This window comes from Miniopterus schreibersii (assembly GCF_964146895.1).
Source record: "Miniopterus schreibersii genome assembly, chromosome: 6".
In the NCBI taxonomy this organism is placed as follows: domain Eukaryota; kingdom Metazoa; phylum Chordata; class Mammalia; order Chiroptera; family Miniopteridae; genus Miniopterus; species Miniopterus schreibersii.
This window is the reverse complement of record NC_138107.1, coordinates 75,426,958-75,451,010: the sequence shown is the minus strand read 5'-3', so window position 1 is coordinate 75,451,010 and position 24,053 is coordinate 75,426,958.

Below are 24,053 nucleotides of genomic sequence, written 5' to 3'. Positions count from 1 at the left end.
GAATGTTTTGAAAATTCATTTTTAGCATCAATGATTGGGGTAAATTTATAATTTTTTTTTATTGTGCTATTTTAGATTTGGTCTTAGGAAATCTTTCGGAACATGGCTCTCAAAAAAGATTTCACTGGGAGCCAGCAATCAATTACAATTTCAGAATGCTTGATTACCAAAAAGACCAAGGAAGAATAAGCTATCATCACTCTTCATGTTAGCATGTGTCACTGCTGACAGCGGGTGCTACCTGTGATAAGAGAGTGATTGAAAAGATAGATTTGGTAACAACGTTTTCTTCCATGCTGGATATGGAAAAATGGCCTTTGATTTGTGGCTATAGACCTTATTTGATGGAGCTTGGATTGCTTTCAATGAAAAAGGAGGAGGAGTTCGTCATAATCAATGTGATTTTAATCCCCAGTGTTTTTATTTATCCCAGAGATCAATATCTTAATAGGAGAACTCCTTTCAATCAAAAACACTGTGAAGAAACCCTGTTCATCATCTTAACCACATCCATTTCTCAGCACCAATAATTAAATAACTTCAGCATGTTTGAATTTGTTTGGGGTGTCCTTAAAGTAGACTAATTCTGTTCCAGTTGAACGTCCTTGATTATATGGTACTCAGACAGAAGGAGATTACCAACACTAGAAACTATTCAAATGTCTTTGTGTTAATTAAATTGGAAATTTTATCATGAGGGCTGTAATGATTTCAATGCCCTGGCAGAATGAAACTCCTTTAAAAGGAGCAGCTCCCCATCACTGACCCAGCAGGGCTACAATCAGCCTGCCTGCGAGAGCCCCCTGGGAACTGGGCGAAGCAGCGCTTTTGGTACGAAGCTGATGTACAAAGGTTTTGCAAGGATATTTTTGAAATGCATGCAGCATATCAGACCTTGAATCTGCTCAAATTAGGACAAGGCTTTCTTCCCTTTTTTATTTCAAAACCCAGAACCACTATTAGAACTTGAAAATGTGACTTCTCTCTTCACCTTCAAAACCTGCTAGAACTCATTTCATAAACCGTGTTCTAGGGATTTTCTCTGGATTCTTATCACTGTACTTTCTTTTCCACTCTTTGGAACTTGATAGGAGATGTCTCATGCATTCTTCTCTCTCATGTGAACTTTGCAAAATCCCCTGGGAGAGTATTTTCCCCCAGCTTGGCTTTGAATGTGGGAACTTTATGATACGATGTGATAATGAACAATGTGAAATTGTTGGTGCAGCGATAGCATCCAGGGCCATTGAAAACTCCTGCATGTTCTGAACGAGGCTGGATGGGTTGCTATGAAATGCATCTCCCTGGAGGTTTTATTCTCTGTCAATTGTCCCTTCCAATAAGTTATCCAAAATTTTTTTTAAAAATAGGATTTTTCTCAATATTGCAAAGAGCCTTCTTGCTTGGATTGCTGAAACTTTTAGCACTTGAAATTGGAAGCCAGGTAAAACTTTCACATTTCTTTTGGAATCTGACACTGGCCAGTTTACTAAGAGCTTTGCCAAGATTTGATGAACCTTTCTATGAACCTCGGAAAATTTCACGCTAGGGCTGAAACCGGAAACGAAGCACATTCCACCAGGTGTCAGATTTCATTCTGACCCGCTCACCAGGCTCTCCCTCCAGGTTGTATTAATTATTTCCTGCCTCAAGATGAAGGAGCAGGATTAACTAACCTCACACTACCAAATAAAATCTTTCCAAGGAAAGAGGAAGCCGTTAAAATGTTATCTGAAGAAGTCGACTTGACAATACCATGCCATTTTCATCTGGACTCATCATTTGCCCAGTGGCTTTGTTAAAATGCAGAGAGCGCTCTGTGGAGATGAAAGCACACCCGGAGGTGAAAATCACGACTGTCCAATAACGACAGCAAGATGCACAAAGATAGTTTCAAAGGGGAAAGAAGAGAGGAGGAAAGAACCTCATAAGGTGTTTGGGCATTAATAGCTTTGTCAGTGTTTTCACTGACCGCATGGATGTGGAAGAGAGAGCTCAAAGGCGAACGTGCATTTATAAAGTTTTAAGACTTTACAAACTTAGTGCATCTAGGCAAGCATTTGTGTGTAATTCTCTTCCTTCTTTTCAAACGAATAAAGTATTTGTGTGCCTAAATAAATGATACTTTTTCCTGCACTGATTTTGGAAATCAGACTTCCTGAACCTCAGCACTGTCGATATTTTGGGTTAGATAATTCTTTGCTGTGGGGCTCTGTTCTGTGCACATGTGGCAACACTCCTGCCCTCTGTCCACTAGATACCAGAAGCATCTCTCCCCGAGACATGACAATGAAAACATGTCTTCAAACATTGCTAAATCTGGGGGGAAAATCGTCCCTGGTTGAAAACTATTTGTGTAACCTTGTGTGCCCTGTCTTCAAATACCTCCAAATTCATCACTTTGTTTCCTTCCATGAGTTCAGAGTACGTGTGTGTGTGTGTGTGTGTGTGTGTGTGTGTGTGTGTGTGTGTGTGTACCAAGACTGCAGCTGTTAAACAAACCCAGGGAACAGCTAGAAACAATCATAGGATCTATGAGTTGGAAGGGACCTTAGGAAAAAAAGAGAGAATTATAACAATAACAGCAGCTGCAACAACAAAATGAATTATAACATGCAAATCTATTAATGAAGAAACCGAGTGTCCCTAAAAAGAAAATATAAACACCAACTCCTTTTAAAATGTTTTGAAGAGTTGGCTTTTGAAAATGGTTGCTGGCTTATCTGCATAATAATAGTTGTATTGTCCAATACAGCAGCCATTAGCCAAATGTAATTATTTAAGTTTAAATTTAAATTAAATAAATTTACTCGGGTCCTCAAGTCTTAGAGGGCAAAGCCTTATGTGGCTATGGCTACCATACTGGACGGTACAAACAGAGAACATTTCCATCATGAAAAAAGTGTTCTACTGGGCAGTGCTGCTTAGAATGTTGAAGTAATGGGTTTAAGTTACTGTGAGATAAGTTTCAATTTAATTCAAGAAAAAACATTAAAGAATTAGAGTATAACAGTTATCCTTTCAAAGAGCAGATGCCAAGAAAGAATTTTTGTTGAGTAGATTGCTACACTGGAGGAACAGAATCCTCTAATTCAGACTCAGAAGGGCCTATGTATGAATTTTTATGTAATATAATTTGCAGAATTTTTAAACAACCCCAAGAAATCAGAAGAAACATTTATATTTTAAAATTGAGACATTTTAAATATTATGTAACTTCTAAATCAAAACAATATTTGCAAAATGAAGACTGCTTCATTTTCCTCTGTCTTAAGGTCTATTCACATCTTATTGACCTTCAAAATAAAATAAACAATGTTTGTATTATTACATAAATTTTTTCCAAATTCCAGTCACTTATAAAATATGAACATTGTTTATATGCCATTTCAGTTCATACAACATCCAAATTTAAGATTTAGTCCTATGTTGTAGGGAGTGAAAGGTGCTCAGAGCATGAGAAGGTAACCAGAGTTGAAATCAAATGTCACACCACCTCAATAAGAAAGATACTGCTCTTAGGTAGGAAAACAACTTCCCATTAAAGCAAGGAGTACTCTGGGAGGCATTTGAATTTCAGGTGATAATTGAGGATAAATTATCCTAAAAAAAAAAAAACCCCAAACCCAAATATACTCTTCTATAACCCTTTTTTCCCCAAAGTAAAAAGTCCTCTCATAAATATATAAATAGATAGATAAATACACACACACACACAATTAACAAATCCAATTAACTGAAAATTTCAAAGAATCAGTAAGTACATATTGAGAACTTGATTTTGTGATTTTGTTGATAATCTTTATTTATTGTACTTTGTACTACTGGTACAGACAAAAAGAAAACACAATCACAGCACTCTAAGAAACTTAATGGTCTAGATGGAGTAAAGTGACACAATGCAATGAGAGAATGGTTGTAGGTAATAGTAACCACAAGGACAATTAGTGTTAACACAGTAAAGAGATTGCCATAGCTACAGCAGTCAACAAAGTTTTCGAGGAGAGCATGAGAGGAGCAGGATTTAGCTAAATGGATAAAGTGGAAATAAACTCTGGATGGAAAGCAGAAAGTGCAAAAGCAAAGCTACATCCTGATGAAAGCAAAAAGAGATCTGTGTATATGGACTGGGGGTAAGATAGAGAAATAATGGTTGAATAATGGAACAGGGTCCCATTGTGGGTGGCCTGTGGAAAGCCAGGCTGAAAATCATAGATCTGATGCGTTGAGAAACTGGGAAACAGGAAGTCTTTACACACTTTATGTAATCAAGGGGCAAGAAGATCGCTGGACACAGACTGTAGAATGAATTGGGGCTGCAGGGATGGGATGTAGCAGAAGAGAGAAATTACTGTAAACAACCTAGTAGCAGCCCGGTCAGAAGGCTGTTAGAGGGATCGAGGCCTCACATGATGAGTGCTAGAATATGATGCAGATGGTGGCAACGTTTGAGGAAGAACATTCTAATCGTGAAGAGTGTAAAGCATTGGTATGGATTATAGTCAGGATAAACAAACATATAGGCTTCCCTACCGAGGCTGCTAGTTTCTCAGAGACTCTTTCAATCTACGGTGCTGTGATCCTCAACAAAAGGGAATCACAGAGGAATTAGTTCATTTCTTGTCTTCCTCTTTATTGTACTGTTCCTTACTGAGCTGCTGGAGCGCTGCAGTGGATCACATACTTTCTCTGTGCCTCAGTTTTAGCATCAATAAAATATAAATTGGTTTGTTACCCATCTCACAGTGATGCTGCAGGGCTTGAGAAATATGAGACCCTAGGAAATATTGGGCATTTGGGGGGAAAAATAAACTTGTCATAAATAGGAGACAGAACCACCTAAAATTAGATACAGACTTTTGCCTTTGAGAGCTGCATATTTCTTACCCTGCAGGCACCCAGAGTCCATCATGGACAAATGTATTCACACACACAAACTCTGAACAGTATAGAATATTAAAGTCCACAATCTTCTATAGTTCCAGAATCTCAATGACGAGGTATAAATGTAAAAATTTTTAAAAATAATCTCTTCAAGCTAAGTGATTTTTCCTATGCATTTTATTACTCCAGAAAGAAATGTGTGAAATGAATGTTAAGATAAAATGAAGGATATTCATGATCATGCTCTTATCAGCAACACCACTGAAGATCCGTTACCATCCCTGGTCACCAAGCCCATCATTCCCAACCGAGGAGAGGACTACTGTGAGATACTCAAGGCCACACAGGAAATAACTTATTCATGGATGGAAAAAACTAATGTCAAAATAGGAAAATAAAATCCTGGGGAACTGTTAGTTTAACCCCTTCTCTTTAAATGGGTGAAGAATCTAATGCTCCGAAGGATCACGTGGCAAGTCCAAGACTACATGGCTATTTTGTGAGACCTGGGATTTGAACTCTTAATCCAGGGACGCTGTTCACTTTTCATGGATCAGAATTAGTCCTGGTGTCATATAAAGAGTAATCATGGATGTATTTATTTATACTTGACATAAAGTGATATTATTTCTCTCCATGGGGCTCCAGTCTTGCCAGAGACCAAAACTGAACAGTGACAGCAAAGTAATGGAAAAGTGTAAGTAAGAAAAGGATTTGGAACATTCAGATTCAAGGTCTTCTCTGAGGGGGGCGGGTTATCTCCAGTGCTCGTCCTCATTACAAGCATGCAGTCTTGGCCAGCAGGAAGGAAAAGAGGAGGTATACTATAACTTGCGTTACAAATAAAATATCTGCTGGAGCAAAGATAAAGAAACTTAAGGGGAAGTTTCCATTTTTTATGTATTAGAAAATATGAAGGGTTCCTATTGAGAAAGAAATGAGCTGAGAGAGTGAACCTAACCTCAAGACTTTGGAGAACGGAATAATGTAACAAAGAGGAGGGAAAAAACTATATCACTGAATCCACATTTCGGGCGAAAGGAACTTTCCAAATAAGGTGGATCAGGGTCTTCTAAAGAAATAAGTTGCTGGCTTCACAGAATATTAAGAATGCTCCACAAGCTCTGGCTACCCTTGAAATGAGATGAGGTGTGTTCATAGTGCAGTGGTAATTGCTAACCCTCAGAAAAGGAGTTTAGAGTTGTTCACGTGTTGATTTGATATAAAAACCATGTGGAAGTACAATAGGAAATGCAATCTCTGATGGAGAACTTGCTTATACTTCCTGAAGCCATCAGCCTCTATCAATTTTGTGTATGTACATGAACCAAATAATAATGGGGAAAGATAACAGGCAAAAAATACCCAGGGAAAGAGAATATATATGTGGTGATTATAATTCCATGGTCAGATGGATAAAAAAGTGAAGACACAGATACCATTTGCAAATTTTCTTCAAATTGAGTCTCATGGTTCAATAAAATATTTAGATGATATTGAATAACTAGTTTTTTCTGAAACCTCAGTGTGTAAAGTAGTCAAAGAGATGGGGAATGTATAGAATGATGATAAAAAAATCATTACAGGATAGTTGAAGGAGCACTGGAATAGGAATAAAATATTTGCTTTTAAGTCATCCATTGATAATTACACTTCTTCAGCCTTTCTGAAGAGTTGTTGGGATGCTCAAATCCTGATATGACAACAGCTTGGCAATATATAAACTATTAAACAATTTGGTATAATAATTTGTAGACATGACATCTGTGACATCTGAAAATGTTAACTTGAAATTTGAAAAATAGAGATAATTACTCAGATAAATTAATACAGCTGAGAATAATAAAAAACAGCAGATATATATGGAAGGCATTAATTCAAAGGAAAAGTGGGAAGGAGTAACACCAGGGTAATAGTAGCAGCCTCAGATGATTATATCCTAATGTATAAAGAATGCTATAGTAAAGAAGGCTTGAAATTTTTATGAGAGTACACAAACCTGGTGTATTAATAACATTTGAAATAGAGCAATTAACATTGTTTTACCAAAAATGTATCTATTAGAAGAGGTTAGAGTATAGTGCCATAGAATAAGACTCATATAGTTACATAAAATTCCATGGAACATGGCACTTGGTGTTAAGTGGTGGATGACGTTAGGACATTTGGGACCTCAGGAATAGGGGATGTGGGGTCAGGCAGCCAGGTGCCAAAATAAACCCTCAAACTGACTCCCCAGAGATTATCAATGGTGTCAACATATCATACAGGACCCCTTCCCCAACCACCAGTACTAGAAAAAAAACAATTCCATTAAATACCAGAGTAAACTAAAGAGGCTGTTTAGATGAGAACATTGGGGAGAAAGGGGGACATGTGTAATATTTTAAACAAAAATAAAATTTTTTTAAAAATGGGGAAAATAAAGAAAGAGAGAAAGAATGTAATGGAACAGGAGGACCCTTTTGATGTAGGACAACTTTGTCCCTGCTAGCCTTAATAATCCCACTTTATGTCTGTTTTCCAAGTATAATTGCTAATAGCACATCTTCCACTCTCTAAAGTGTCCTGGTTTGAATAAAAAGCATGTGGTGCTCCTAAGTGGAAGGTAAATATAGGCTGCAAACCCAGATCACATTTATAAATGCATAGTCTACCAATTAAGAAGAAAACAGGCTCATTGTGTTTGAGCCACATATACAATACTGTGTTCAAACCTGGTTCCTACATTAAAAAAAAAAAGCCTAACAATCAGAGTTACCTAGGCTAGGAAAGGGCTTGCAAATTACATCATAAGAGAATCAATTTAAGAACTAAAACTAGAGAACTCTTAAGTCTGACATAATATTGTCTCCATTCTTTTAATAGGCATTTTAGGAAGTAATTATTCAGCTTTATCTTTCACATTGTAATAGGAAGACATAGGATTTATGGAAAGGTAGATTTTCATAAAAGGTAGAATTTATGGAAGGATAGATTTCAATGGATTGTAAGCAAGCTCTAGCTAATAGCACTGTTGTTAAAAGGAATGAACTGCTTTGATAGCTAATGAGCATCCTGTCCCTTTTTGAGTTCAGAGGCTGGATATCTGCCAGTCATGGGTGATATAGAAGGAAATCTTGTTTTCCTGGGAGTCTGAACCCAAGCACACTTAAGACGGTGTATTCATAGCTTAAGTCTTCAGCAAATGAGTAGTGGGCCTTTTTTCTGAGCTCACTGTATCTCAGTACAGGCACATGGCCAAATTCCACTTAGAGCTAGCTATAGATTCATAAATAAATAATATTTATTGTTTACAAATGTATAAGTAACTAATATTTATTAAGCACCGACTTTATACTAGAGCTCTTCACATGCAGTGCTATATTTAATCCTCATGATAATCCCTTGAGAAACTCACTATTATCCCTTCCAAACAGAAAAGGAAAATGAAGTTCAGAAAGCTTTTGATGCGCCCACAGTTACTTGCTTAAAAACTGGTAGAACTGGGATCCTAATAAATACCCTGTGAAACGAATCTATTCAGGCTGATTCATATTTTGTGCTCCTACTGCTCCAGCAGTGTACCCTCCTAGAAAGAGTGCTGAAATGCTCTATTGTTTTACCTCTCCCTGTATTTTCCATAAAATCAGAACAACACAGCTCTTTGCTGCAGAAAACTAAATGCCAGATGATACCAGAGGAATGTGCTGTGGAGCGTCTTGCTCTCTCCTGTGTGTGTGACCTGTTTTGGTGATACACCTCCCTTCTCTCTCTTACAGCTAAAATTAAACCAGTGGAAATGTTTGCCTCAAAGTACATGCCCTCTTAATGAAACACAACTGCACTTAAAGGTCAATAGATTAACAAGGGAACACACATAGATAGTGTTTCTTATCTGGTGGGCACAGGGATAGTGACAGCATCGGCATTTGGGGAGTAAGGGAAATAGGAGTTCTGGGGTGCAAAATAGGCAGAACAGGAATATCAGGTGAGATGAGAGGAAAGTGAGGAGATAATTGAAGCAAGGAATATGTTTGAAAGTCACTTTCAGAATAATGGTAATTCAGGAACCAGCAATGATATGATTGAGAAATCATTGGCCCTAGAATCACCCTAAAATAACAAACATCAAACTTCATGTGTGCAGCACTTTATGCTTTGCAGGAACATATTCACTTGCATTACCTCACTGGATTGTCATGATATCTGTGGAAACTAAGCATAGCTGTCTCCCATTTTACCAAAGAGGGAACTGGGCTCCAGAGACATGAATGACTCACCAATGTCCATAAATTGAGACTAGTCTAGTGATACTGCTTTTCCACTACATTTCTTTTATTCCACAAATACATTATTTGCTCCTTTGAAAATCATTTTGTCTGCCTAACATAAAGTTGCATGTAAAAATGGATTTTTGACTCTTTATAGAAATTCTGAGCCACAAGATGTTAATAAAAGAACCTAGGTGCCATCTCTATTTTTAATACCACATGTATTTGCTTTTCCATTGAAATTGCTTTTCTCTGTGTATGATTTTTCTGAATGAATACTTCCATTTGGTGGTTCCAGATTAAAATCTTATGGATTCTATAATGGGGAAAAAAATTGAAAGGAGCTGGAGGATTATCTTCCTGGCAGATTCTTAACCCACCCACTCCAAAGTGATCCATCTGTAGGCTGCCAAACGGATATTTACTAGGTTTGATTTCTGCTGTAGAATCAGGTCATCTGCAGTATTTCACAGCAGAGATCAATGAAAGTCACTGTTTCCTTCTCAAGATCAGCTTTAGGGAGCAAATTGGTAGTTGAACTACTTCTATAGTCAAGGAATAATTTGTCTGCCAGAAATGCAATTCAGAGTTGAGCCATATGATTTCCAGCTATTTTTTTATTTTCCAAAATTTTCCTTTAATCCCTAAAACATCTTACAAATACCAACATAAATAACAATATAAACAGGATAAAGTTGGCAGGAATTCCTACCTGTTCCTTTGCAAAGGAAAAAACAATGCTCATTGGCCTGCACATTGACAGACATCAAGGACTTTGACAGAGTTCAGTGTCCATTCAAAATGAAATGAATGAAGTCACATTAGAAGGACTTTTTTTGTATATTATGATTTTTCTGAGTGCATTCTGTCACAGGCAGCACTTTCTCATGATCTTCATGCGGTATCACCTGAGAATCAGCATCACTTAATAAGTTGACTTACATTGTTAATACTAGAGCATTATTTGCCTTACAAGAGCTTACAGGGGACACTGGGGATGGGATGAAAGATGTAGCTTCATCTTGTCATAATCCTGTAATGGCCTTTCTATGTGCATGAATGTAATACAAGCAAACACTCATTCTTATATTGTACTGATTCAGAGATTATGGAGAAAACTGCAAATTGCCCACAAAAAATATACTCTCTTTTTCCATAAATTAGCCCATGACTGCACTTCTACACTGTATTTCCCAGCCTCCCTTGCAGTTAGAAATGAGCGTAAGATCGATTTCTCACAAAGAGATTATTAGGGGAAGAGATGCCTGCCACTTCCAGTTCTGAATTTCAAAACATTGGGTATGACTTTTAATGCTCTCTTTCTCCTACCTGCTGGCTGGCACTCAGGACACAGCTGAACCTTGGATTTGACCATGCAGCCATGGAAAATGCCCAGGCTGGTCACACCTTACTTGAAAGCAAAATAGACTTGTATCATTTTTAAACCACTGAATTTTGGGCCATTCTGGTACAGTAGTCTATCTCTACCCTAATTGAAACAGCTGACTGAAAGTTCATCAGTGGTCTGTTAACATTTTCAGAAAGAAAAATGTACCAGGTTACATGAAAGTGAAGATTACAAACAGCTGTAATACCTCTTTATTGTTAGAATTCAAACAGAACTCAGCCTTCAACAGTAGTATATGGAGAGGAATCCTGATTCTTTGCAGGATTTGTGTTGTTTTGTTTTTTCTGCCCATAAGAATATGTCCATTGAAACATAATTTGTTGTACCATCCATTTCTGAGTGTCCAGTGTCCAACTGTCCTTAGAGTTTAGGCTATATTTTGCCAGATGCTAGAAATAGCCCAGTGATTCACTCTTCAACAGAGACATTAACTAAATTGAAGGTGATGCCATAGAACATCATTTCTTAATGGGGTTTCCTTAAAATGAGTATATGCCAGGTATTTTTTTTTTCAGAAGCAGAGGAATGTCCTTGAGTTAGAAAAGTGCTGAGGTGAGTTAGAAAAGTGCTGAGGTAATGTGACTTACGTAAAAGACCTGACAAATCACTTTTTGTAATCTGCATCAGAAAACTTAATTCAACAGTTTTTAGCCACCTACTCCATGTTGGGCACTGTGCTAGGGATATATGGATGAGAAAAACCGACCAACTTTCTCTTAAAGAATTTATATATATTATAGTCTATCCATAGCAGAGCCACATGCTGGCCACTGTTTCCCAACTCACATCAACACCTGTTCTCCATGCTTGCTTTCCATAAGTGCTATTACTTTTTAGCATATTATATAATTTACGTATCATATTTATCATTTTGTCTCCCTCTCCCCACCAACCACCACTACTAGAATGTAACCCTCAGAAGAGCAGAACTCTTTGTTTTGTTCACTTAGATATTGCAAGACTTAAAACAGAGCCTAGCACACAGAAGGCGCTCAATGAATTTTGTGAAATGAATGTCCCCCAAATGGGTGACAGAGACAAACCACTAATGTCACATGCTATAGATACAGAATTTATTGGGGTGTAGAGGGATTACCAGCAGAGAAGAACCAGAGTGCAAGCAATCATCCAAACTCTATGACCCTACTGGCTAGATCAGGCATAAATGATCTTTATTTACAACCCATGGCTAACGTTCTAGTAGAGAGGGTTCCCCACCCCATGATGCATTTATCTAGCAATTGTTGGAGAAGTAGCCATGTTTGAAAGTGGTGCCTTTTGAGAGTGTGACCGGTATGCTACTTTTTGGTGAATCTAACTCAAACGTGCTGAACCAACCCCCACCTAGCCAAACTACCAAAAGTGGGGGGAATGAACTTTCAGAGCATCCCAATTTTCCTCTCACAAACGCATACACAAAAAACAATAAATCAAAGAAATGACCCTAGCCAGTTTGGCTCAGTGGTGAGAGTGACAGCCTGGGGACTGAAGGCTCCAGGGTTCTAGTCTGGCCAAGAGCACTTACCACAGTTGCAGGCTCCAACCCCGGCCCTAGTTGGGGTGCCTGTGGGAGGCAACCAATCAATGTGTCTCTGTCACATCGATGTTTCTCTCTCTCTCACTCTCTCCCTTCTACTCTTTCTAAAAAGCAATGGAAAAAATATCCTCCGGTGAAGTTTAAAAAAAAAAAGAAGAATTTGGTTTTATAACCTGCTGATACTTGGGGAATGGTTTTTAGGCTACTGTAACGTTTGTTTGAGTGAAAGAGGGAAATAGTTAAGAAATATTAATTATATACTGTCTGTTTCCTGGCCCCATACTAAATAAAGATCAGCTTCCATTTCTATCACATGAACTGTTGCTGGATTTGGGGGGGCGGTGTCCATTTCACTGCCAATATACTGAGTGTTCCATACTTAAAGCCTGCCTTAGAGAATTAGCAAAATGTGAACACTGATGGTGATGCTTCTTTTTATTTTTTAGTTTTTGGTGATCCATGAATATAACAAGAAATGTAGCAAGGACTTTATTTGAAGATGTTATAATGTCAGATCAAAGCAAAATGGTGACCTATGTAAAAATAAAATCAAAAGGAATGAATTTGGTTTTGATTTCCAGAATTCAAGGAATAAAATATACACTGAAGCCCATCAAAGATTTTCAGTGAATTTAGTACAAGTACTGGGTATATAGGTCAAAAATCGTTTATATTCTTTTTATTAAAATCAAATCTTAATTTTATCTTTTCTCCTTTTTCTGAGTTTCCCATTTCAATCTCCACCATTAAGTTTTCCTATAATCAGAGAGGGCAAAGTGGCAATATTATTTTAAAATTCTGGAGGTAGAATTTTTAATTACAAAGTCAGGAGGGTACAATGTGTATAAGGAAGTACGATTTAAAAAAAATAATAATAATTCAATGAATTATTGGGTAGGAGGTGTAAATAATAAACCTCCTACCCAAGACATTATCTGGAAGAAACTATAAAACAAAAAGATAGTCAAGTAAAAAACTAAGTTTCTATTGGCAGCACAGGCAAAAGAATAGGAAGGGGCACATAAACAAGAGAGATGAGCAGGAACTATGGAGAAAGATGAGTGCCAGCAACGTAACGGAGGCAACAGTGGAGGGAGGGATGTGACCAGTGAGAAAGTCCCCAAGCTGGAAGATGCTATTACATGTCTACTACACTAATGCTTGACATCAAATTTGAAATTAATTCTGCTTTATTGATATTACCTAATCACAAACTTTAGTAAAAAACTTTCTCTACACCAATAGCCTTGTATTAATGGTAAAATTCTTTTCTGCTCTGTGATATAATGACCTCTACTATCTTCAAACCTTCAAAAAAGACTCTTCTATACCCACCATGTTGGGTTAGTGCTAAGCAAAGGAATGTAGAATAGGAGGGTAGGTCAAGAAGGAAGACACTGAGAGGTACTGGCAAAGCATGAAGCGGACTACAGAAGAGTATGACCGTAAGAAGTTGGAAATAAGTGTGATTTCCCACAAAGATCTGATCCATCTTGTTGCACATTAAAGTAAAGGGGAACCCCTGGGGGTTAGAGGCCATATGGGTTTTCTGAGTTACACCTGGGCATTTTGTCTCGAATCACCTTACACACTGAGGCCCGTTCACCAATATTCTGAACCAAGAAATACCCAAGACCTGAGCCAGAAGCGCATCCTTACATCAGTTATAAAACAGCAGCTGGACGGGCTATGAAATGCTGTCACACAGCCATCTGGGGATGGTGGCAGCAACTCCCTTACAATTCAGTATTGAGGTATTATTAGGAGGTTTTTTCCTAAAGACTTATCCTACATTTTGTAACTTCAGTCTTTCCAATGATTTTGTGAGGAATCCTTATATAAATAGGTGGCGCAAAAGTGGGTTTACAGTTATGAGTACATGAAACAGAGTTTATTCGTGTATTATTATTGATTAACTATTGTATTATTTTCCATACAAACAACTGTTAACCTACTTTTTGCCCACCTTGTATAAAAGCCTAACCCTGAACTTTCTATTTCCAGTATTTTTTTATTATGGTAAAATAAAAATAACATAAAATTTACTATCTTAACCATTTTTAAGTGTACAATTCAGGGGTATTAAAAATATTCATAATGCTGTGCAAGCATCATCATTATCCATCCCCATAATTCTTATATCATGTAAAATTCAAACTCTATATACATTAAACAACTCCCCATTGTCCCTTCCCCCCAGCCCCTGGCAATCAACATTCTACTTTCTGTCTCTATAATTTTGACTACTTGAAATCATTCATATAGATGGAATCATATAGTATGTGTCTTTTTGTGACTCGCTTATTTTATTCAGCATAATGTCCTCAAGATTCATTCCTGTTGTAGCATATGTGAGAATTTCTTCCTCTTTAAGGTTGAATAATATTTCACTGTATCTCCTCACCACATTTTTAAAATCTAGTCATCCATCGATGAACACTTGGGTTGATTCCACATTTTAGCTATTGTAAGTAATGCTGCTGTGAACATAGATGTAAAAATATCTCTTCAAAGCCTTGCTTTCAATTATTTTGAGTATATACCCAGGAGTGAAATTGCTGGATCATGTGGTAATTCTAAAATTCTATCTCTGAATTTTTTGCCAGAGATAAATCTCTATTGAGTGAAGGCCTAGTCATTGGACTTCTGATATAGGCAGAAGCCCTGGTTATTTGGCTTCTATTATAAACAGACTCTATGGAAACTATTAGAGATTCACATGCAAAAGTTTTAAACTGTGCACCAAAGTGAGGGAGAAGGTCTTCCCAATATGCAAATATTAGAATGTAGCTATTACTAGAACAAGTCCTGTCCCAGGCTTACTTTTCTCCACCGAGTTAACCATATTTACATAGTCCACTTTTGAAAACACTATAAAATGTGACCTCCTCCAAGCCATTTTAACTACATATACTGCTTCCTACATTTGCTCACCCTTCTACTTTTATTAGCTATAACATTTCTACAATTTCATGGTGTAAAATTTTCATACTCAGTTCCATAAACATAATTACCACCATTGTTAGCCCTGGTTGAATGTTTAAATGGATTCACTGCTCACCACGACTCCATTTATCCTGACTTCTAAATTCATATTTTGGTTGGCTGAAGTCTTACCTCTGGTAGTTTTTATAAGAATGTTTATGAAAACAATATTTCTTGATTTCTTGTATGTTTGAAAATATTTTTCTTTGGTTTTTATTATTGCACAGTGGTACAGCTGGACATAAAATACGATGATGATGTTTCTTTCCGTTAAAACTTTGTAGATATTGCTCCACAGTTGCTAGCATTGGATGTGATTCTGGTGAAGTTTGAATCCAGACGTACTGTTTTTCCTCCTTAAATATGAGACTCTTATTTTTTTTACTTTGCCAGAGGCTCACAGGAAAGTTCTGATATGATTCTATTCAATAACTTTTCTTAAGAAAGACTTGTAGCTGATCAATCAGTATCAGTTTTTCCTGTGATATGCTCTCTTCTTAACTGTTACAATGTCTTTGGCTATTCCAGAAAAATTTTTCTCTGAATGTATTGGTGAAAATTTTGTCTTTTGCAGGATAATGGTTTCATATCTGCTAATGCTTCAAGATTTTTCATCTTTTCCTGCTAATTCTTTGAAACTTTCTTTTTCTACTTACTATTGCTCACTTTTATCACATATTGCCTATCTCTGGGTGTTTTTAGCTATGTTTATAATTGTATCTGCTTCCAAAATATACTTGATTTCTAAGGTGGTTTTTTGCTCCAATTTTTGTTTCAGTGGTGGATGTACTTGTGTATGATTTTTATTATTTTTATTTTTATTTATTAACTAGGTAATGCATTTTTATGTTCAGCAGTTAGGCCACATAAGCTCTATACCTCAGAACCACAACTCTAGTTCCCCTCCCTATAGACAATGAATGTTTTTCTGCATCTTCTCAGATGTACAAGCAATAGAAATATTTATTATTTTCCCTTTTTACACAAATGGTGGCACAACCTATACACACTATTATTCTGCATTTTGATTTTTTAATATTTTAAATATTTCTTGGAGGTCTTTCCCTGTTAATATATAAAGTGCTTCTTTTCTTGATCTTTCCTTTTTACTCTCCTTTTTTTTAATGTTTTTACTTCTTTCTCAGTTCTTTCTTTCTTTTGACAGATGTGTATCATTCTTTTATTTATCATTTACTTAGGCTCCATAGGCAGATATTAAAGTTGATTTTATTCTTCTAATTTAACAAGGCTTTACTGAACAACTTGGGAGGTATGTTATTTCATTTATGTACATGTATATTTATTTATTGGATACATTCTTAAAGGTGTAGTTGCTGAGCTAAAAGGTATTTAGTAATTTGTATAAATATTGCCAGGTTGCGATCAGTAAGAGCTGTCCTAATTCACACTCCCACCAGTAAAATGCCAGTTTTCTCACACCCACTGTGTGTTATGAAATGTTTGCTCTTTGCCAATCTGATAGGTAAAAGACAGTATTTATTGTTGCATCTATTTGTTTTTCTCTTATTATGAGTAAGATGAGTACCTAACCACCTATGTAAGAGCCGTTTATATTTCCCTACCCTAGAACTCTTCTTTATGTCCCTAACTCATTTCTTTTGGGTTATTGATCTTTTATTTTCTATATATATTATAGAAATAACAAATAGCAAAAAATTTTCTACAAGTTTCTGGTTCATCTTTTAATTTGACTAATGGTGGTTTTCTTCCAAGCACAATTTTTATGCAAAATAATCTTTCAAACTTTATCTTTTAATGATTACTGAAATGTGTGTGTTACCTAAAAGCTCTTGCCACTCCAATATTACTATAGTTTCTTTTCATATAGCTATCCTTTTTTTTCAAACACAATTTATTCAATAATAAAAATTCAACAATTTATTTAATTTGTGCATCTTTTCTCCACTGATACATGATGCTACCTATATGTACTGGACTTTTTCTGGACTTTTATTTCTGTTCCATTGATCTGTTCATACATTATTTTGCCATTACCACACTGTTTTGATTTATGTAACTATATACTATGTTATTCTTTTATCCAAAATGTTCTTTATTTATTTTTTCCATATGAACTCAGGATTCAGGTTGTCTAGGTTCCCCCAAAATTGTCTTGGCTTTTTTTTTTTTAAGAGACATTCTTATGGCTACATGCATTGCTTTTTTTTTTTTAAATATATCTTTATTGATTTCAGAGAGAGAAAGAGAGAGAGATAGAAACATAAATGATGAGAAAGTCGTCATTGATCAGCTGCCTCCTGCACACCCCCCAACTGGCGATAGAGCCCACAACCCAGGCATGTGCCCTGACTGGGAATCAAGCCTGGATCTCTTGGATCCTAGGTCGATGCTCAACCACTGAGCCACACCCGGCTGGGCATCTTGGCATTTTGTATTGCTATTGTGATAATACATTTACTGAAAGAAAATGGATATTTATATTATATTCACCCTTCCTATCCAGAAATACTATGAAGTCCTTTTTGTTTAAGTCTGCATCACTCTAGAATGTGTTACTTTTCTTTACAGAAATGTTGCACATTTCTCAAATTTATTCCTATGTATAGAAATTTTTGTCTAATCATTTCATTATTACTAAGGTAACCCAGCAGACTTCAGTAGCCACACCTAACAGAGAATATAGACTTTCCAGAATTAGGTCAGTTGAGCCACTCAGAAAACAAACAGCAACAACAACAAAGCACAAAGAGGGGGAAGAATCTTATCTCCATAGTTAAGCATAAAATTATTTTAAATATGTAGTTCTTAACAAAAATTGTGAGACATGCAAAGAAATAAAAAAATATGGGGCCCATAAACAGAAGTCAATAAAAACTGCCCCTGAAAAATTCCTTTCAGGCTGACTTGTACCTATGAGAGTAAGACTTATATCAAGTATTTTGAATATGTTTTTAAGAAAGTAAAGAACTAAAGAACATGAGATTTAAAGAACTAAACAGTAGTATTAGAATGATGACTTACCAAATACAGAATATCAATAAAAAGAAATAATTTACATTCCAGTAATTATGTAAAAGAAGAATAAAAAAAAACACATAGTAAACAAACAGAAAAATGGCAGATGTAAATTATACCTTATGAATAATTAAACTAAATATAAATGGATTAAATATTATAATCTAAAGGCAAAATTTGGCAAAATAGACTAAAACATGATTCAACTATATGCTGTCTATAGGAGACATAATTTAGATTCAAAGATATGTATTTTACATTCAAATACACAAAAGAAGATTAAAAGTAAACAGGTGGAAAAGATATATCATGTAAACAGTAACCAAAAACTACATGGAGTGACTATGTGAAGGTCAGACAACACAGACTTTAACACAAAATGATGACTAGAAACACATAACATTTTATAATGATAAAGGATAATATGTCAATAGATATGACAATCATAAACATATATTCACTTAACAACAGAGTCCAAAAACTGAAGTAAAATTGACAAAATTGAAAAGAGAACTAGACAATGCAACAATAATATTTGAAGGCTTCAACAGTTCACTTTCAAAGACAGATAGAGCAATGAGATAGAAGATCAATAATAAGACTTAAACACCATTAAAAGTCAAATGATCCTAATGAACATCAGTAGAACACTCCATCTAAAAATAGCAGAATACATATTCTTTTTCAATGCACATAGAATATTCTCCAAGATAGACCATACATTAGGCCACAGAAAAAGACAATAAATGTACAAAGACAGAAATCATACAAAGAATGTTCTTCAATCAAAATGGCATAAAATTAAAAATATTAATAGCAGAAGGAAATTTGGGAAATTCACAAATATGTGGAATTTAAACAATACACCAGGATAACCAATTGTTCAAAGAGGAAATCACAAGGGAAATACTTTGAGGCAAATAAAAATGAAGGCGCAACAGAACAAAATGTATGAGATATAGCTAAAGCATTGCTTAAAGGTAAATTTGGAAAGCAAACTAAATTCAAATAAAGCAGAAAAAAGGAAATAATATTATAGAAGAAATTAAATTGAAAATAGAAAAACATTGGGAAAATCAATGAAAGTAAAAGTTTATTCTTTGAAAAGGTCAACCAAAAAAACCTGAAAACTCTTAGGTAGATGGAAGAAAGAGAGAGACTCAAATTACAAAGATCAGGAATCAAAGAGGGGACATGACTACTGACCATACAGAAATAACAAAGACTATAAGGAAATACTATGAACAATTACATCCCAACAAATTAGATAACCTAGATGAAATAGGCAAATTCTTAGAAAGATACAAACTGCTGTAACTGAGTCAAAAATAAATTAAAAATCTGAATGAACTATAAAACACTGAATTAAATCAGCAATCCAAACCACACACCCCCCTCCATGCACACACACAACATGCAGACACACACAAATCCTTGGACCAGATGATTTCAGTGGTGAACCCTATCAAAAATATAAGAAATATTAAGACCAATTCTTCACACACAAAGAAGAAATCCTTTCAAAAAATAGAAGAGAAGGGAAAACTTCACAATTCATTATATGAAGCCAGTATTACCCTGATTTCAAGGAAACTACAGACCAATATACCTTATGAATATAGACACAGAAATCCCCAACAAAATACTAGCAAATTGAATTCAGAAACACATAAGAGGATTATAGTTTATGAAATGAAATTGATCTCAGGAACGCAGGATTGGTTCAGCATATGGAAAATATGTTTCAGTATATAACCAATGTAATAGATCATATTAATAAGAAAAAGGCTGATAAGATGGCTATAATCACCAAAAGGGATTCAATGCAATGCCTATCAAAATCCAGCTGCCATTTTCGTAGAAATGGATAATCCAATCTTAAAATTTACATGGAAATGCAAGGGATGGAGAATAGTTAATACTATCTTGAAAGAACAAAGTTGGAGGACACACACTTCCTGATTTCAAAACTTACTACAATGCAACAGTAACCAAGATAGTATGACACTAGAATACAGTCAATGCAATAGAATAGAGAGTATAAAAAAAGCACCCCAAACTTTGGTCAATTGATTTTTTATAAAGGTGTCAAGAAAATTCAATGGGGGAAATAGTAGTCTTTTCAGCAAATGGTTCTGGGAATAATGAATTTCCAAATGCAAAATAATAAAGTTGGACTCATGCTATACACACAAATCAGCACACAATGGATTATAGATCTAAATGTATATAACTAAAAGTACTTAGCCAAAAGTATATAACTCTTTAAAAAACATATGCGTAAATCTTTGTGACCTTGGATTAAGCAATGATTTCTTAAATATGATACCAAAAGCATAAGTAACAAAAGAAAAATTTGATCAATTGGACTTCATGAATATTAAAACTTAGTGCATCAAAGGACATCATCAAGCAAGTGAAAAGACAATTCATAGAATAGAAAATGTTTGCAAATCATATTTCTGATAAATGAATAGTATCTAAAATATACAAAAAACCTCTTAAAACTCAATAACAAAAAGATAAATAACATTTTTTAAATGAGCAAAGGATTTGAATAGACTTTTCTCTGAAGAAGATATGTAAATGGCCAATAAGCACATGAAAAGTGGGAAACACAAAAATCACAATGAGACACTGCTTCACATGCACAAGGATACTTATAATTTAAAAGATGGATAATCCCAAGTGTTGCTGAGGATGCAAAGAAATCCAAACTCTCATTTATTGCTGGCAGGAACATAAATGGCAGAGATGCTTTGGAAAATAGTCTGGCAGTTTCTCAAAGGTAAACATAGAATTACCATAAGACCCAGAAAATCCACACCAAGGTGCATACACAAGAGAATTTAGAACATGTCCTTGCAAAAACCTATACTCAAATGCTCAGTGTAGCATTATGCATAATAGAAAAAAATAGAAACAAGCCAAATGTCTACTGACTGATGAATGGATAGACAAAATGTGGCACACATCCATACAATAGAACATAATTTGACCATAAAAATGAATGAAAAACTGGCCATGTGCTACAACATGGATGAACTTTGAAACCATTATACTAAGTGAAATAATCCAGACACCAAGGCCACATATTATAGGATGCCATTTATATAAAATTTCCAGAATAGGCAAATCCATACAGACAGAAAGTAGATTAGAGGTTAGGGAGAATGGGGAGTGCCTAAAGGGTACAGGTGTCTTTTCGGTGACAAAAATATTAGAGAGTGGTGATTGACAACTTTGTGAACATGCTGAAAACACTAAATTGCACGCTTTTAAAATGTGAAATTTTTGGTACATGAATTATATTACAATAGAAAAAAAGTAAGGGTATTCTGCCACCTCGGTCCAAAGTCTTCAGCAACAGCCCTCTTACTATGTCACTTTTTCTTCTATTACATGAGTCCACATTTTACTAAATTAAGCTATCCTTCTCCAAATGTTTTTTTAAAAATAAATATATATCTTTATTGATTTCAGAAAGAGGAAAGGAGAGGGAGAGAGACAGACAGAAACATCAATGATGAGAGAGTCATTCATTGGCTGCAGCCCGCAACCCGGGCATGTGCCCTGACCGGGAATCGAACCCCGATCGCCTGGATCCTAGGTCGATGCTCAACCGCTGAGCCATGCCCGGCTGGGCTCCAAATGTTTTAAATCAAAATGTGGGATATTCCATAATTTCACTGAACAGAGCTTCCATTTTTGTTTCTCACTCTTTTTGTCATTTTTCTATTGATTTTTGAGAAAAAAGTAAAAGATAATTTATGATTTTCTCATCTTGTATTCTAACAAATGCCTGGACTCTTTTTTTCCTAATAGTCTGAAGCATCAGTTCTCAATATTTTTGGTCTCAGGAGACCCCTTTGTGATCTTAAAAATTGTTGAGGAACCCAAAGAGCTTTTGTTTATGTATGTTATATGCTGCATACACCATAGCAAAAATTAAGATGTAATTTTTTTAAATTTATTACTTTTCAAATAGGTCTAACAAAGACATTACCTGCCAACTATTTCTATAAAAAATATTTTTAAAACAAAAATTGAGAAAAAGTGGCATTGTTTTACATTTCTCCAAATATCTCAAATGTCTTGCGAAATCAAAGAGAGCTAGATTCTCATCTACTCCAGCATTCCATCTGTTGCAGTTTCTATCTTGTGGAGCCACCGAAAAACTCTAACAATCACCTATGAGGGGAATGAGTGAAAAAGTAAATAACACCTTAGTATTATTATGGAGATAGTTTCAACATCATGGATCCCAAAATGGTCTTGAAGGCCCCTAGGAATATGCAGACCACACTTGGGGGGCTGGTGCTCTAAACTATATTTATTATAGCATATACTTGCATCCAAGCCTACAGAATCCATTCTTGAAATCCAGGGTGTGTGTCTTCCCCTTCTGAGCTTATCTCATGTTCTTCCTATATCCTTGGACAGGTCATGAAAGGAGCAGAAATGTCCCCCCAGGAGTAAAATTTTTACTGTGTAATCAATCTTGTTAGCAGAAGACATACTGTCCCCTCCGCAACCACTATGTCAGAAATCATTCTGGCGTAACAGGAACCTGAGTTACCATGGGGAACACTTCCCAAGGAAGGGACACATCCTTTCAGACGGCCAGGCTTAAGCACTCACCAGTCCCCGGGATAAGATGCCAGGCTGTCTGATATGTTTCTTCAAACACAGTCTCTGCTCTAATGTTTTGAGTCTACTCCATCACTATTCGCTGCTCCCCATCCAGGAAACCTCCACTCTGCCCGAAAGAAAAAGAAGAGAAGAGCTTCTTCCAAACATTTCTTCTCTCCAGAACCACTTGGCTCATTGTACCTCTTTCCAGGCAAAATTCATTTGATCCAAAATACTTTAGGTTTGCATGCCTTGACTGCACCCTTTCAGAAAGCTAGGGAGGGCTGAGGAGGAGAGAGAGTCTAGCATGTGCTGCCACCCTGCTGTTTTCACTTGGCTATGAGAACACAAGCGCATAGCTGATGGATCCGTATCTCAGTAACTAGGACAGCATTTTGCACGTGTCATCACTTGCAAACATCCTGGGATGTTTGTTGAATGGCTAAGTGAATGACAGTCTCCCAGCATCAAAACTGGGCCTATCCCTCCAATAAAATGGCACAGCTTTCTGGCTTTTCTCTCTACAGTAGTACCATGTGCTCTTCTCCTATATTAGTTATTATTAAATACAATGATTCATACAGAATATAGATTTTTATTTCTGTGGTAGAAAGAAGGTACTTTTATGGAGTTACATGTAGATATTATCTCCACTGCATGAAAAGAAAGTCTAATGATGAGGATAGCAGCCACTGAAAATGGCAAAGATAATCCGGACGCAGAAGTTATTTCTTTCTTTACTTTTCTGAGAAGTTATTTCTTGTACCTCATAAATCATGATAGAGGAAAAATATCTAGTCTACCTCTGGATAAATCTGTCACAGCTAAATCCCATGCCTGGGAAATCTGACAGTGTTTCCTTTCAGTTACATTTTTCTCCTAACTCTTTTGTGGAATGCGCGTCAAGGGTTCTGCAGTGGCATTTCTCTTTAAATTTAATCTCTCCCTCTTTTAATTTTCCTACTAGGACATCCTTGCAGACCAAGATACAGATGTTCATCTTTACTATGCCAGGCCCAATGTGTACAAATAATTTATTTCCATGAGTCAGAGATTTTTTTTATCTTGTCATGGAATATTTTAGGTATAAGATAGCCCAAAGTTTACCAGGATTGTCTTTTGGTCTATTTACTTACAAAAGGGAAATAAACAGTGGCAACTTAAATTTATATTTGCCACACACAGGCACACAGATATTTGATTTTGATAACTGTTATGCTTACATTTGGCAGTAATAAAATGCAATAGAAAGAGTAATGGGACCTTGAATCAGAGGCCTGAGTTTTATGTTGGGTCTAAGGCTTACCAGCTCTGTAAACGTAAGCAATGCCATCAGCACCCCTGATTCTCAATTTTC